At 40.9% G+C, this 14,144-nt stretch overlaps 1 protein-coding gene across 2 annotated transcripts in view; it reads left to right on the plus strand.

The window, feature by feature from the left end:
* Nucleotides 1-14,144, plus strand: part of LOC123615445 (alpha-1B adrenergic receptor) — a 389,400-nt gene that overhangs the window by 147,451 nt on the left and 227,805 nt on the right. The gene's annotated exons all lie outside the window — the stretch shown is intronic.

The raw sequence follows: 14,144 nt of genomic DNA on the forward strand, positions 1-14,144 counted from the left end.
TTAGAGTGAAAATCAATGAAATATATAACAAAAAATTTTTTAAATCAATGAAATCATAAGTTGAATGATTGAAAAGATCAGCAAAATGGACAAACCCTTAGCTAGACTAAGTAAATAAAAGACATCTATCATCAAAATCAGGAATAAAAATAAAATCAGGAATAACTCTACAGAAATTAAAAAGATACGGGAAAACCACAAATACATTTATACCAACAAATAGACAACTTAGATGAAAATCTTTAAAATTCCTAGCAATTATCAAATTATCAAAACTGACCCAAGAGGAAATAGAAAATCTGAATAGATCACTAATTAAAAATCTTCCCACAAAAATATGCTAAGCCTCGACGGCTTCACTGGTGAATTCTCTCAAATGTTTAAAGATGTAATAGCAATTCTTCACAAATTCTCCCAGAACATACAGGAGGAAGGAACGCTTCCAACTCATTTCATGAGACCAGTATTAATGAAACCGAAGCCAAAGATATAACACAAACGACAAATACAGACCAATATCCCCAATAAATACATAAAAATCCTCAACAAAGTATCAGCGAACTAGATCCACTGTCATAAAAAGATTAGATCAGATAATCAAGTGAGAATTACCCCAGGGAAGCAAAATGGGCTTAACATTCAGGGGATGAAAGCCTAACTCCCCCACTGCAAACTCCCCAGCAAGTCTCTCATCTAATGACTCCATCCACTGACGATCATTATCTGAATCAGCTATTCCATTAAGAATCGCAGGATGATGAGTTTCGAATGCCATCCTTCCTGCTGCATTTATGACTTAGAATCCCTCTGTAAAAGATAAAAATTTCCCTCATCAGTTTGGGCTGGTGTGCGACTCTGGAATATAGCTGACCCAGGAAAGGCACTGTGTATTTTATTCTTTTCCTTTGATGGCAAGTTTGCAGAGCAAGCTGTTGGTGGGCTAGTTACTTCTAATAGTGTCCGAAGATGTAATTTTCTCCTTCCCTTTTTTTTCCACTTTCTCTTTTTTGGTGTCATTATGAACTTAATGGTTTCTATATATTCAATGTGTTTTTAACAATTTTAGTCATTATTCTATTGATGCATAAATTGTCCTGTGTTTCGCCAATGGGAAGTCCCTCATGTCAGATCTTTGTTTTTTTTTAACCGGACCTCATTCATCTTTGATAGTGTCCTTTCTTCCTTACACAATAACATATTCCCAACTCAACTTTTCTATTTCCTGCCATTTCTACAAGGCTCTCTGCTTCCTTTTTCATTTCAGTTTGGTTTCAATTTTTAGAAATACCTTAGTTTTATTTTCACTTTTCCTTAGTGTTATTTTTTGAATATATAAATATTTGCATGACTCCAAAGTCAAGATTTATAAGAGGACACATTGAGAGAAGTTTGGCTGACATCTGTATCCTCAATTGTACACTCCCTCCTCTTTTAATTACATAAGTTTTTGGTTTATCTTTCTGGAGTTTCTTTTGCAATTGTAAGCAAATAATATATACGCGTGAGTGTGCATGTGTATGCACGTGGTCTCCCCTTTCTTACACAAAGTTATGTATACTATTCTGCATCTTGCTTTTTTCCTCACGAGAATATCAGATCAGCATTTTGAAAAGATCACTCCCATCTTTTGTAGGAAGAAGAGATTGGAAAGAGACAGTCCTACTGGAAATAGGGAGGCCAATTAGGGGGGCTCAGCTGCTGTCTAGACAAGCGATGCTGGCGCTGATGGTGCCAGGACTAGGGTAGTGGCAGTGAAAATGGAGAAAAGTGGATGGATTTGAGATAAATTTTGGAGTTTGAAGGTACTGGACTTGGAGGTTGTTTGGATGTAGGGGAAACTCACAGCTTTGTGCAGAGAATCCAGGCCATCCCCCTGGTCACACTTACGTTCTCAGTGGGATACAATTTTCTATCTAATAGACTAGACCATATCTATGCTATTTTTTTAAATTATTGTAGAAAATTTCAAACATACATAAACTAATAGAGCATAATGAACCCTAACATACTCAGCACAGAGATTCAACATTTATCAGCCTATGGACTATCTAATTTTATCTGTACTCCCAACAATTCTCATTCATCACCTTCCCCTACCTCCAATAATGTTTTGCAGCAAATCCTGGGTGTCTAATCATTTTACCTGTCTGTTCAGTATTTTCTAGCACCGTGGGGAGACACTGTTGTCCAGATCTCACCGCCCCTTTCTCTGATCCCTGCCACTCTGCACTCTGCTAACTGACTCATTAAAGTTCATTCCTTTATTGTAAGGCTTTGATCCCTTTAATAATTCCACACAACGTGTGTTCTGCAGAGATACCCAGTGCACAGTGTGACTTAAAAATAGAATCCTTTGCTTGCTGGTTGGTAGTGGTGGAGAGCAAGATCAGGTATAATGGTGACTTATTCATCCTCAGACCCTCCTTGGAGCCTGACTTCCCCACGAAAACACTGCAGTGTGGTTGGCACTAGAAGCCCTAGCTGAGTGCCCCAGTGCCGCAGAGCAGAGAAGGGGGTACGTCATTCCACTTACAGGAGCTTCCTGACCTAGGCAACCAGTCAGCCTCTCCTTTTTGACTTCCTACCAAGCTGTGGCTCAGAGATAACGTTCTACTCACGTTCCCAAGCACTTGGGTTGCGTTGTGTTACAGCCTATATACTTGCTTAAGTGGAAGGTCTTTTGTCCCACTTGGAGTCCTCATTGTCATTGTGTGCAGTCTGAAGCTGCCCTGACTTATCTCAGCATCCTTTGCACCAACATCTCTTTTATTGTACAAGCCGTGACTGTAGGAGTTCCCATGCAATGCTCAATTACTGGCAGTTTTCCTAACCTCCCTCAGAGTTCCATTTTCCCACCTCTAAAATAGGGTCTATTTTACTACCTACTTCATATCCTTGACGTGATGATTAGGCTAAAGATAGTGCCGAAAGACACTTAGCACCATGCCTCAGACACACTGTTTCTATTGTATTTAACTCATCATGTGGACCCCAATTCAGTCTTCCACATTTACCCCATGTTCTGAGCATGTTCTCTTTTCTATCTACTTGGATTACTATTATTATAGGGAGTAGACCTGTCTCACCAAGGAAAGATTCTTAATCATTGTGAGTCTCGATAGTCTCATATGTAAAATGGGGTTTTAACATGTTCTGTAAAACCCTGTGTGTGTTAAACCAAAAAGTGGATGTTAAAGTGGTCACCACGTGTGCTTGGCACGTAAGTGTTCGACAGAGACTTGGGTATTGTCAGAGCCTGGGCTGGGTCACTGGTTGGGATGGAGTATGTCTCTCTGACAGGTCCTTCTCCTCAGGGTGAAAAGATTTACGTGTTATTCCTCAGGTTGGCAGAGAGAAACAAGCTTTTCCTGTTCAATCTAGCAAGTCTGATGTCAGAGGGCTGCGAACAGTAGCTCTCCTTGGAAGCTCTTCGAGCCCAAAACATAAAGTTATTTGAGCAACCTGAATTGTTTAATAAATGCCACAAATTTCCACACTTCCACAGGCATCTTAAAATGAGCTTGTTTCATTATCTGTCAATTCTCTCCATATTATCAAGCACAGTCAACTAATCATTTATCTTGTCCTGGAGCTAGGAAATCAGTCCATTTTAGGTAGATTATGGCTATAGTTCTGGAACTCAGTAGCCTTTGTAATGCTACTTAACTCAGTTGATAGGCCCCCAGGGATGAGGGGGGTGGGAAGGATACAGCACCATAGTGGAAAAAATGGTTTTAATTTTAACTTTCATTCTGTGTTAACCATTTTCCCACACTGCTCTGCAAATCACAGAGAGGAAAAAGAACAAAGCAATGAAAGCAAAATAAAATCCCACAGTGTAGCATAGTAGTGGGTGGTGAAGTCCTTGGAGGCTTAATTTTTTTTTTCAAATGCCTCATTTGCTTCTGAATTTGAAATTTCAGAAGGCAGAAGAACACCTTAGTTTTGACTTGTTTAAAAATTAGTTTAGATTGCTTCTGAATCACGACCAAAAATTGCCTCCTCAAAGCTCTCCTCCAGTACTCCATTCTTGATGATTATGTCACTATTTTTAGTAGCAAACAGGAGGAGACTAACCTCTTACTTGTAATGTTTGTTCAGGGCTACTGTATTGTTTAGGGCATTGTATTAATCCATCTCTGTGTATAGTGGAGCTGCATTATATACATATTAAGCTCTGTGAATTCAACTGCCTGCATTTGATAGAAAGGAGAGAGGTAAGGAGGATTTGAAAAGTGTGGGCTAGTCCACCCACCATTCCACTTGCCCCGGAGGAAATGTTTGTTAGTTTCAGGGGATGCACTAATTACAGAAGTGCTTCTCCAGCCAAGTGTGAGTTTAGTGCTGAAAACTCAAATTTTTTATAGCATGGCCTTAAAACTTCTTTATTTGGTGATCAAGGGAAGAAAAGGCAAATGTCATCTACCCCTAGAGAGAACCATAATGGACTTTGAAGGGTAGTTACAGCTTTATGCACCAACTTCAAACCAACCCCCACAAAAGATGGGACTCTGCTGCAAGCCAGGTGCGGGAGACATGAATCAGGGTGGCTGCCCACTTTCCTCAAAAGCACCTACTGTCTTGTCTTGCCTGGTTGAAAGATCCTGGCACAGAGCCACGACCTAAGCCAGGGCAATCAGATTCTCCATCCCAGAAACCTGAACTGAGTGAAGAGATGCAGACAGAGTTATCAGAGTGGCAGCTCCAGTGACTCCCTGAGCTGAAATCCCTACCTTTGCCCTGGTTCCTGCTCTTTTCAAGTCCTAATTATTTGGCAACTCATGATGCTGTGAGTCTCCCTGATATCATCAAGGAAGTTAGACAGGGTTGCTTTTTGTGTTTGCAACTAAAAAAACTTTAATTAATCCACCAAGTTATCATCCCATTAAGTTAAAAGCTTCTTGGAATTAGAACTGAATCATTAACAAAAGCTCGAAGGGCCTGAAGCGTGCCCGCTGGATGATGCAGAATGAAGATGACAAAGTATAGAACCAGGGCAGGCCAAGGCTGTAAGCTGGTGTTTCCCAAAGTGCATTCCATGGAACACTAATCCAGCAAGATGATTTCTGATCAAAAAGATTCCATGGTCAAATAAGTGAGAGTAATGCAGTATTCTCTATCCCTCACACAGAAAGTCCTGAAAATAAGCCCTTCAGACTCCCTTTATATGGTAAAGACATTTAATTTGCTAAACTAGAATTTCTAAAACATGTTAAATGACATCTAATCTTCTCCACCTCCATCCCTCTACCCACCCCCGAAACACCTATTCACAGCTATTTGGGGCGATGGGGAGAGAACTGCTAGTGACGTGTTTCCCTGGAGCTTTGATTTACACTCACACCTCTCTGGTAAAGAGATCTGGTCTCTCCATCACTTCTTGGGTGTTTACTGATAACAGTAATGTGCCCAGCCCTGAGCTAGGTGTTCTAGGGGCGGCCACAGTACGGTGGGAAGAGCCCCGTAGGGGGAGCGAGGAGACCTGGTTGGAGCCTCAGCTCTGATCTGGAACTCAGAACTGGCTTTGTTCCCATGTCCAAACCCTTGACCTCATTCTGAATCAATCTCCTTGTCTCTCAGATGGGGCTAGTAATATTGACCTCATCTCATGATTGGATTGTTCAAAAGATCTAATAGGATAATGGATGTGAGGGCACTTTGTAAACTGCAAGGCATTACATGAATATTAGCTATTAGAAGGAATAAATAACTTAGAGAATGCTGTCAGATATTCGGAGAGGGAGAGGAAGCAAGCCATAGGATCATAGGTTTTTACCTGTGACTTTTGGATGCAATAAATATTTTAATATCACAGTTGAGCAGTAAGCATCTATACAATTTACTAATCTACTGAAATATGAATTTTTCATTTGTATCTGTATCTGTTTATTCTGTATAACAAACTACTCCAAAACTCAGTAACATACAGTAATCAATATTGTTTTCTTGTTCATGTGTCTGAAGATTGGCTGGGGTGCAGCTGATCTGGGTTGGACGTGGCTGGGTTTGGCTCTAAGCTATGAGTTGTTCCGGGTCTGCTCTACATGTGTCTTATCCTCCTGGCACGTGGCAGTGATAGTGGCAGAGTACAGAAGGGCACACCTAATCGTACAAGCACATTTCAAGCCCTAGCTTGGTCATGTCCATTAACATCCCCCTGGACAAAGCCATCACATGACAAATCCCAACATCAATAGGTAAGGGAAGGAAGAAGGCCCCTCTCATGGAGCTGGAAGGGGTAGGGGAAGAGAATACTCATTCAAAAATAACTCATCTTCTGCAATCTCCATATTTTTACCTTCTTCCATTCCAAGCAGGTATTCAGACCCATAAGGAATTACTTCCGCAGGGATTATTTTGTGTATGAGAGGCAGTGGAAGGTTAGAAACACTTGAGTACAGAAACTTTTTATGTTTGTCATAAAAGCCTAAAAATCTCTGAAGCAACTGTATGTTTGAGGTCAACCAGAAGTGAGAGAATGCCTTTGAAGTTAACCAGAAGAAACAGGAAGAAAGTTCACAGAATTTAAAAAGATGTCAGTGAGGATGGAGAGCTCATTGGCTAAAACATGGCTTCTAAATATAGAGCTGATGTGTATCCAAAAGAAAAAGTTCCCCTGGCCCCACCGGGAACTCAAAATAAAGCCCCCATATCTAACATGACCACCGAGCCCCAAGCCATGAAGGTACCACTGGCCACCATGATAGCTTGGAGTTTGGAACTCCACCCCTAAAATTCTGATTGAAACAGGGCCCCAGGAAGGTGCAGTGTCCCATGATGACTGAGGCTGAATTTCCTGCTATCTTGGGCACTCAGAAGATGAAGTTATTCTTCAAAAAATGAAAAAAGTGATATAATTTGTACATCTGTATTTACAGCCTTAGATTCATACCTCCCACATGGGTTATTTCATTTCTGGTATTGTAAATGATGTTGTGAACTTTTGGGGTGATTTGAAGTTTGTTTCCAGATTTAGCAAATCAAAATATAGACACAATTAAATTTGTACTTCAGATGAACAACAGATAACATTTTTTTGTATTAGTATATCCTAGGCAATATTTGGGACATACTTTAAAAATTATTCTTTTTTTTTCCTTTTTCAGTTTTATTAGGTAGAATTATTACAGTTCGACTGCACATACACATTGTATTGCATGTAAATGCACATATACAGTATACTGCACATATTTTTAGTTTATATATATGTACTGGTCATTGTTTCTAAGAACAGATTAGAGCTTTAGCTTTGTAAACTTACATAGTTATCAAAGGAATAAAGCCAACTACAAAATAAGAATCAGCAGGATGCAGTAATCCAATCATAAAGGACAGTCAAATGTGCTTACACATATTTAAGAAATCAATCATCTTAGTTATAAATAATAAGTAGTTCATTCGTGTCCTCATTATTATTGTTACTATTTTTAAAATTCCTCATATAAATGATGTCATATGGCATTTTTCTTTCTCTTTCTGGCCCACTTCACTTAGAATGACAATCTTCAGGTCCACCCATATTGTTGCAAATGGCATGATTTTATTCTTTTTTATGGCTGAGTAGTGTTCCATTGTATATATGTACCATATCTTCTTTATCCAGTCATCTGTTGATGGACATTTGGGTTGTTCCCATGTCTTGGCTATTGTAAATAGGGCTGCTATGAACACTGGGGTGCATGTGTCTTTTTGAATTAAGATTCCCTCTGGATATATGCCCTGGAGTGGGATTGCTGGATCACATAAGTCTATTTTTAGTTTTTTAAGGAACCTCCATAGTGTCCTCCATAGTGGCTGCACCAATCTACACTCCCACCAACAGTGTGGGAGGGTTCCCTTTTCTGCACACCCTCTCCAGCATCTATCACTTGTAGACTTTTCAATGATGGCCATTCTGGCTGGTGTGAGGTGATATCTCATTGTAGTTTTGATCTGCATTGCTCTGACAATTAGCGATGCTGAGCGTTTTTTCATGTGTCCTATTGGCCATTTGTATGTCTTCATTGGAGAATTGCTTGTTTAGGTCTCCTGCCCATTTTGGGATTGGGTTGCTTGTTTCTTTGATGTTAAGGTGTATGAGCCGTTTGTATATTTTGGAAATTAGTCCCTTGTCAGTCACATCATTTGCAAATATTTTCTTCCGTTCTGTAGGTTGTCTTTTCATTGTTGTTGTTGTGCAAAAGCTTTTAAGTTTAGTTAGATCCCATTTGTTTATTTTTGCTTTTATTTCCATTACTCCAGGAGCTGGTTCAAAAAATATATTGCTGTGATTTATGTCCATGAGTGTTCTGCCTATGTTTTCCACTAGGAGTTTTATAGTATCTGGTCTTACATTTAGGTCTTTAATCCACGTTTAAAAATTATTCTTTATTTATCTGAAATACAAATTTAATTGGGTGTCCTATATTTTATCAGACAACACTATGGAGGGCTCTGTAAGCATCAAGCATATTTGGACCAGTAAAGGATAACTTTTGGGTGACCTGGCCATTTCTGGCCTGTTGTACAGCTTGTACCAACATACTCCTTGAGCACTGGGGTTACTCTGAAGTCACTGTGGAAGAAGTAGAGGGTGGATTTCACGCTGAGGACCCTGCAGGGGTGCTAAGCTCCCCTGTCCCTAGTGAACCGAGTGCTTCACCCACAGCTTGTCTCTCTGTTCAGAAGACATGGCAGGCAAGAGCAGCGGAAATTCTCACACCCAGCCTGCTTCTTCCCTGGCCTTACTAATTTAGGATGGCTTCCACAATTTTGTGGACATAACTCTGTAATCTAATAAAGGTAGATTAAATTACAGTTGCGTATTTTCAGATCTGAACATGGGAAACATGTATCTTGTTTCAAAAAATGATGAACCACCCCACACTCGCTTTGTTTTTCTTTCATCTGGGAACTGGGCAAACAGGAACTATCTCGGCTTGTTGTATGTGAAACTCCTCGAAGCTGTGCTGGTTTTGTAACAAAAAAGGAAAAGAGAGAAAAAGAAAAAAAGTGAAAGAAAACCGTCAAATCCACAAAATTTTGTTCTACCAAATACCAAAGATATGAGGAACCTGGACTACAGCTTTGGAAATAGATATTTCACGTAAAAAAGAAATAATAAAGCACTAATCTTGATCACCACCACCACATCACATACACACATGCACACACGTACCATTTCTCTTCAAGGGAGAAATGCTGGCTACTAAAATCACTTAGGGAATTCTATGAGCAGAAAAAAGGACACAAATTCGAGCCATACGAAATACTGGCTCTGTTCAGTTTCAGCTGGCAGCATGTTTAGATACAGAGATTTTGATCTGGTTCAATAGGTTTAGGATATTAGGGTGGTGAACTCTGGCTTTTGGTTCACAGTAGGTTGAGTCCCAAGGGAGAGAAAATGATGTTCTTTCTTACTTTGCATCTTAAAACAAACCTTGTGTTTCCCTTTCCTTATTTATTATTTGGCAATATTAGCTTTGCCCAGTGGGCTAATGCGTAATAACACATCTCCAGTGAAGTAGAGTTTGTTTGCTTAAAACATGTGGGTGTTTCATGGCTGTTTTCTCATGAATAGAGTGTGATGGGCAGGACCTATGGCAAGTCAAAGAGGCTAGGGTTGAACAGAAGACCTTGGAAACACAGTCTAATTCTATTCTGGATACCCTCCAAGAATTTTTTTTTCCCTTCTTGCCTCAGCAAATAGATTTGGAGTTTCCCAGAACTCAAAAGATTGAAGATGAGATGCTCAGAGCTCCAGAAAGCGTAAGAAGCTTTCCTTAATTCAGATAGTACATATTTTCAGTCTGTTGGCTGAGGTTGATCTTTCCATGTTTTAAGAATAAAATGTCTGAAAACAGTGAGAATGTGTGCAGAAAGAAACCCAAAAAACAACAAAAAATCTTTGAGAAGTAAAATCAAAGTGTCCGAGAGGACAAACTATTTTAAACACTGTAGAACTCTTTAGAAACACCTATATATTCAGCGTGCAAATTGCAAATAGCTCTTAGTTGTTTATTTTTAATGTTTCCCAAAAATCTTAAAAGAAGAAATAGATAAATCGCCTCCCACCACCACCGCTCCACAAATAGACCTCTCACACCTAAAATGTATCTAAAAAGTGTAGGAAGTGTCTACCCTCGTTTGATTACATACTCAGCCCAATATCCTAAAATTGCTGCCAATGCAGCCTTTTAAATCCAGGAACACAGAAATTTCAAGCTATCCAGGGCCATAATCCCTTGATTTTGCAGATGAGTGAACTGAGGTTCAGAGAGGCAAAGTGATTTACCCAAGGTCACATGATTCATATTTTGTGGAGCCAGAACCCAAGCCTGAATTTCCTGTTCTCGGGTGACAGCATAAAAAGGATTGATGCTCATAATAGTGTCCCCAAGGCCTCACAGCAACCCAAATCATCCCAGAATATCTGTCCTGGAATGACGAACCTTCAGCCATTCTGCAGACATTACTAGGCAAGGGAGAATGTGGATGTTCTGGAAAGATGTGGAACAATCCTAGGATTGGAACAAAAGGATTTTCTGCTGACCCTTAATTACTCACAATAGTTCTGAAACAATGCAGTTTTCATAAGCATTCATAGCCGTTTTGTATTGTTTTTTGGGGGGAGGAGGCTTACATTCTCCATATCCCCTTTTTCCCTATCCAAGGAAAAAAAAAAAGAAAAAAAAAAGATCTGTACTAATTCAGGCTTAAGCCACAGGATTTTCTAAGCTGTTCTAAGAGGGTCCTGCATGCCTGCAACTTGTTTTTCCCTTAGGGACCTAGAGTCTTGACTTTTTGGACATTGCTGTTTGTTAAGCATCGTGGGATGATTAACCAGCATTCCGCCGTCTCTCTTTCCACCTGCATGAGGGGGGCATAGTTGTTCAGCTTCCATTCTTCCTTTATGGCAACAACTGCAAACCACCCCTCTTGGTTGACAAAGAAGAAAAAATGTGTAAACATCCTGGGATTAATTACTGCTGGGATCCGTCCGCCCATCCATGCTAATAAAGTACGAGACTTTCTATTTATCATCTTTATTTCCTCAGAGACACCAGAGAACAGCCCTCCCTGACAGAGTGGAATGAATCTGATTAAGGCAGGTGCCCAGCAGCCCGAATCCTTCATCACACCATCTGAAATTTTGAAAGTGTTGGGGGGCGGGGCATAAGTACAGAGTCCCTACGCGACCTTCTGTCTCCTGTAGACCACTGTCGCCAACCAGATTAGCATCTGAGGCAGGGAGTGGAAGGGCCTAATGTTCAGCCTTGTGTTTTTGCAGAAACTAATTTCCTTTCCAGCATTTGAAGCTCCAGCCACGGGGCCTTCCTGGCAGGTCTGGCTTTTTTTTTTTTTTTTTTTTTTTTTTTTTTATGTCAAAGAAAAAATGTCAGGGTCTTTCTTGTCTTAGAAGAGAATGTGCTGTCTCACTGGCCTGCAGCAGGTTCCTGGGATCCCAGACGTCAGGTCGGTGCCTTATTTGCTAACTGCAGTGAATACCGGCCAGGGGCAATGCTAAGGCCCTCAGCATGGTACTCCCTTAGCCAGGTCTTCCTGTTCTTTTGAAAGAAAAGAGGATAGCAGGGTTAGGGGAAAAGGGTCTTGGGATAGGAGAAAGGCAGAAGTCACCATAAAGAAGTCATAAAATCTAGGAAGTGTTAGACCCCTCAGGACACTGACATGGCCTTCAAGGCCCTGCATGGTTGACCTCTAATTCTTCATCTTCCTCTCCCTTCACACCCTCTCACACCCTGTGCCCTGGACAGACTGGCCTTATTTCAGGACCAAGTTCCCTCCCTCCACAGGGCCTACTGCATGGGCTGTCCTCGCTTCTGGAACATCCCTCATGGCATCACCGCTACCTCCTCCTCTTCATCTAGCTAATTTCACTCAACACTCAGCCCTTAGTTCCAAAGCCACAGGCTCAGGTTGCCTTGCCGGGACTTTTGGGCCAGGCACGTCCCAGCTGTGTGAGGACTTAGACCACCTGCTTTGACTGTAATTCTATTCTTAATTGTGGGATCATTTGAATAATATCTATTCCTTTTACGTGATGGTGATCTCCATGAAGCCAGCTTCCGCATCCTGTTTCCCTGGTATCTGCAGCCCCCCAGCACACTCCAGAGCACGTAGGAGACACCCGTGAAATGAACGCGGTCTGTTAGACTCAGCAGGTGTCAGCAGGAGCATTTTCCCCAGTGAGGAAACTAAGCCCTTAGGGAGGTTTAGCACCTTATCCAAGGTCATAAGCTAGTTAACGCCAGAGCAGACACTAGAAACTGGGCCACTTGACTTCTAGTACAGCATACTTACTTCATGCACAAATAGATAGTTCAGAGGAGCTAGGTTTTAATCTTGACTCCTTCGTTTCCTTGTCATGTAAGCTTGACCAAGTTACATGACTTCTTTAAACCTCATTTTCCTCATTTGTAAAATGGGGATAATAATGTATCCACATCGTAAATCAACATAACTAGCATAATAACTATCAACTATTATTACTTTAGGAATGTCTCAAAAAACCCTAGACTTTATTAATTAAAAATTTGTGGTAATTCAGGTAAGAACTTGGCTGGTGTTGGCCTTTTCAGAATATTTGAAGAACTCTGAGTTCTTAAGAGCTGCTCAGAACCTATCTGAGGGGAAGAAGAGATGAAAAATTTAGAATGCAAATGGAAGGTCGTAACAACACTTGGAAGACAGTGTGTTTAAATGTTTAAACAGCTTAAAAGGACAAATTGTTTTAAAAGTGTCAAATTAGGCATTTTTAGAAGCATTTATTTACAGACAATCCTGTTATGATAATTACGAATACTTCTTCTCTATTCATTAAAGTAGGTTCCCTAAGGGGTTTCACAGTACAGTTATGTATTAGCCTGCTTCCAATTAGCACTGGTGCTGAAAAGTAACAAAACTGCACGTCATTTAAAATTTATCGTAATTGATCTTCTCACTAGCTCCAGCGAGCCCCTGTCTCCAGCTTCGAAGCTGCCACCTCTTTGCACAGAGCACGCTCCTCTGAGCCTTCAAACCTTTGCACTTCCTGCTGCCTCTGCCGGGAGCACCCTCCCCTAGATCCTCGCAGAGAAGTTTCCTTCTGATCACTCAGGAGCCAGGGCACATTTGCTCCTTGTTACACACCTTGCAGAGAGCCCTCTCCCCCTCACACGACCTCACTTCGGCTTGGTTTAAATTACTTCATTCCCAGCCTCCAGTGGGAATTAATCTGCATCCATGCAGATTTATTTAAGGCCTGTCTCCACCCTCTAGGCTGGGTCTTCACTAGAGGAGAAACCTCTCTTGTTTCGTCCCAGTGCCTGGAACAGAGCCTGGTATGTAGTAGGTGCTCAGGAATTATTCACTGAATGAAAGAAATGGGCAGTGACTAGGTTAGGAAAAGCCCATCAAAGAGTTAATCCTGATAGGTGCAAACAAATAAACAGAAGGTCCATAAGTCTCTTTAGCATGAGAGCTCGCTCTTTCAGGAGTAGCATACAGTTTCAACATTTGTACAGCAAATCAGCTGCAAATATTGGCAAACACCAGTAGTCAGGGAGATGAGAGCTGTTTAAAGGGTGGTTAAGATTGACTGATTTTTTAATGAAACAACCTACAGTAAACCTCACCTTTCTCTCTCTCTCCTTACTCTGCCCACGAAACTCTAGCACCCTTTTTGGAAGCTTAACCTAGAAATGCTTGAGACCAAATGTCTTGTTTTGTGAAATTAATACAAGCTGGAAAAAGGTAGTAATGGTGTCATTCGTATGGTTGCACAAATTCTTGGCTTGATAAATACGAAATCAGTCACCCAGAGAAGCCAATATAAACAGTGCATTGTCATTGATTAATTTATTTAAGAATCTCCTTCTGATTTCCTCTCAGAGGAGCCCCATGGAAATTTCATTATTTGGTGATGAACACATTGATGCAACCTTGTACTAATGAGGAAAGTTACTGACCAACAAAGATTACATGCCTTGTTTAAGGAAATTCAGGGAGCCAGTGCGGACAGATGGGAAAGGAAGATACTGACCCCTCCCTCTCTCCCTGCTTGTCACACCTCCCTCTCCCTTGCCCTGGACTTTTTCCTTTCTCACTTGCAGATTTTCTCTCCCTTTCACCTCTACTCCCCACCTCCATCTTTCTCTACTCATCCT

This window comes from Camelus bactrianus, chromosome 3, assembly GCF_048773025.1.
Source record: "Camelus bactrianus isolate YW-2024 breed Bactrian camel chromosome 3, ASM4877302v1, whole genome shotgun sequence".
In the NCBI taxonomy this organism is placed as follows: Eukaryota; Metazoa; Chordata; class Mammalia; order Artiodactyla; family Camelidae; genus Camelus; species Camelus bactrianus.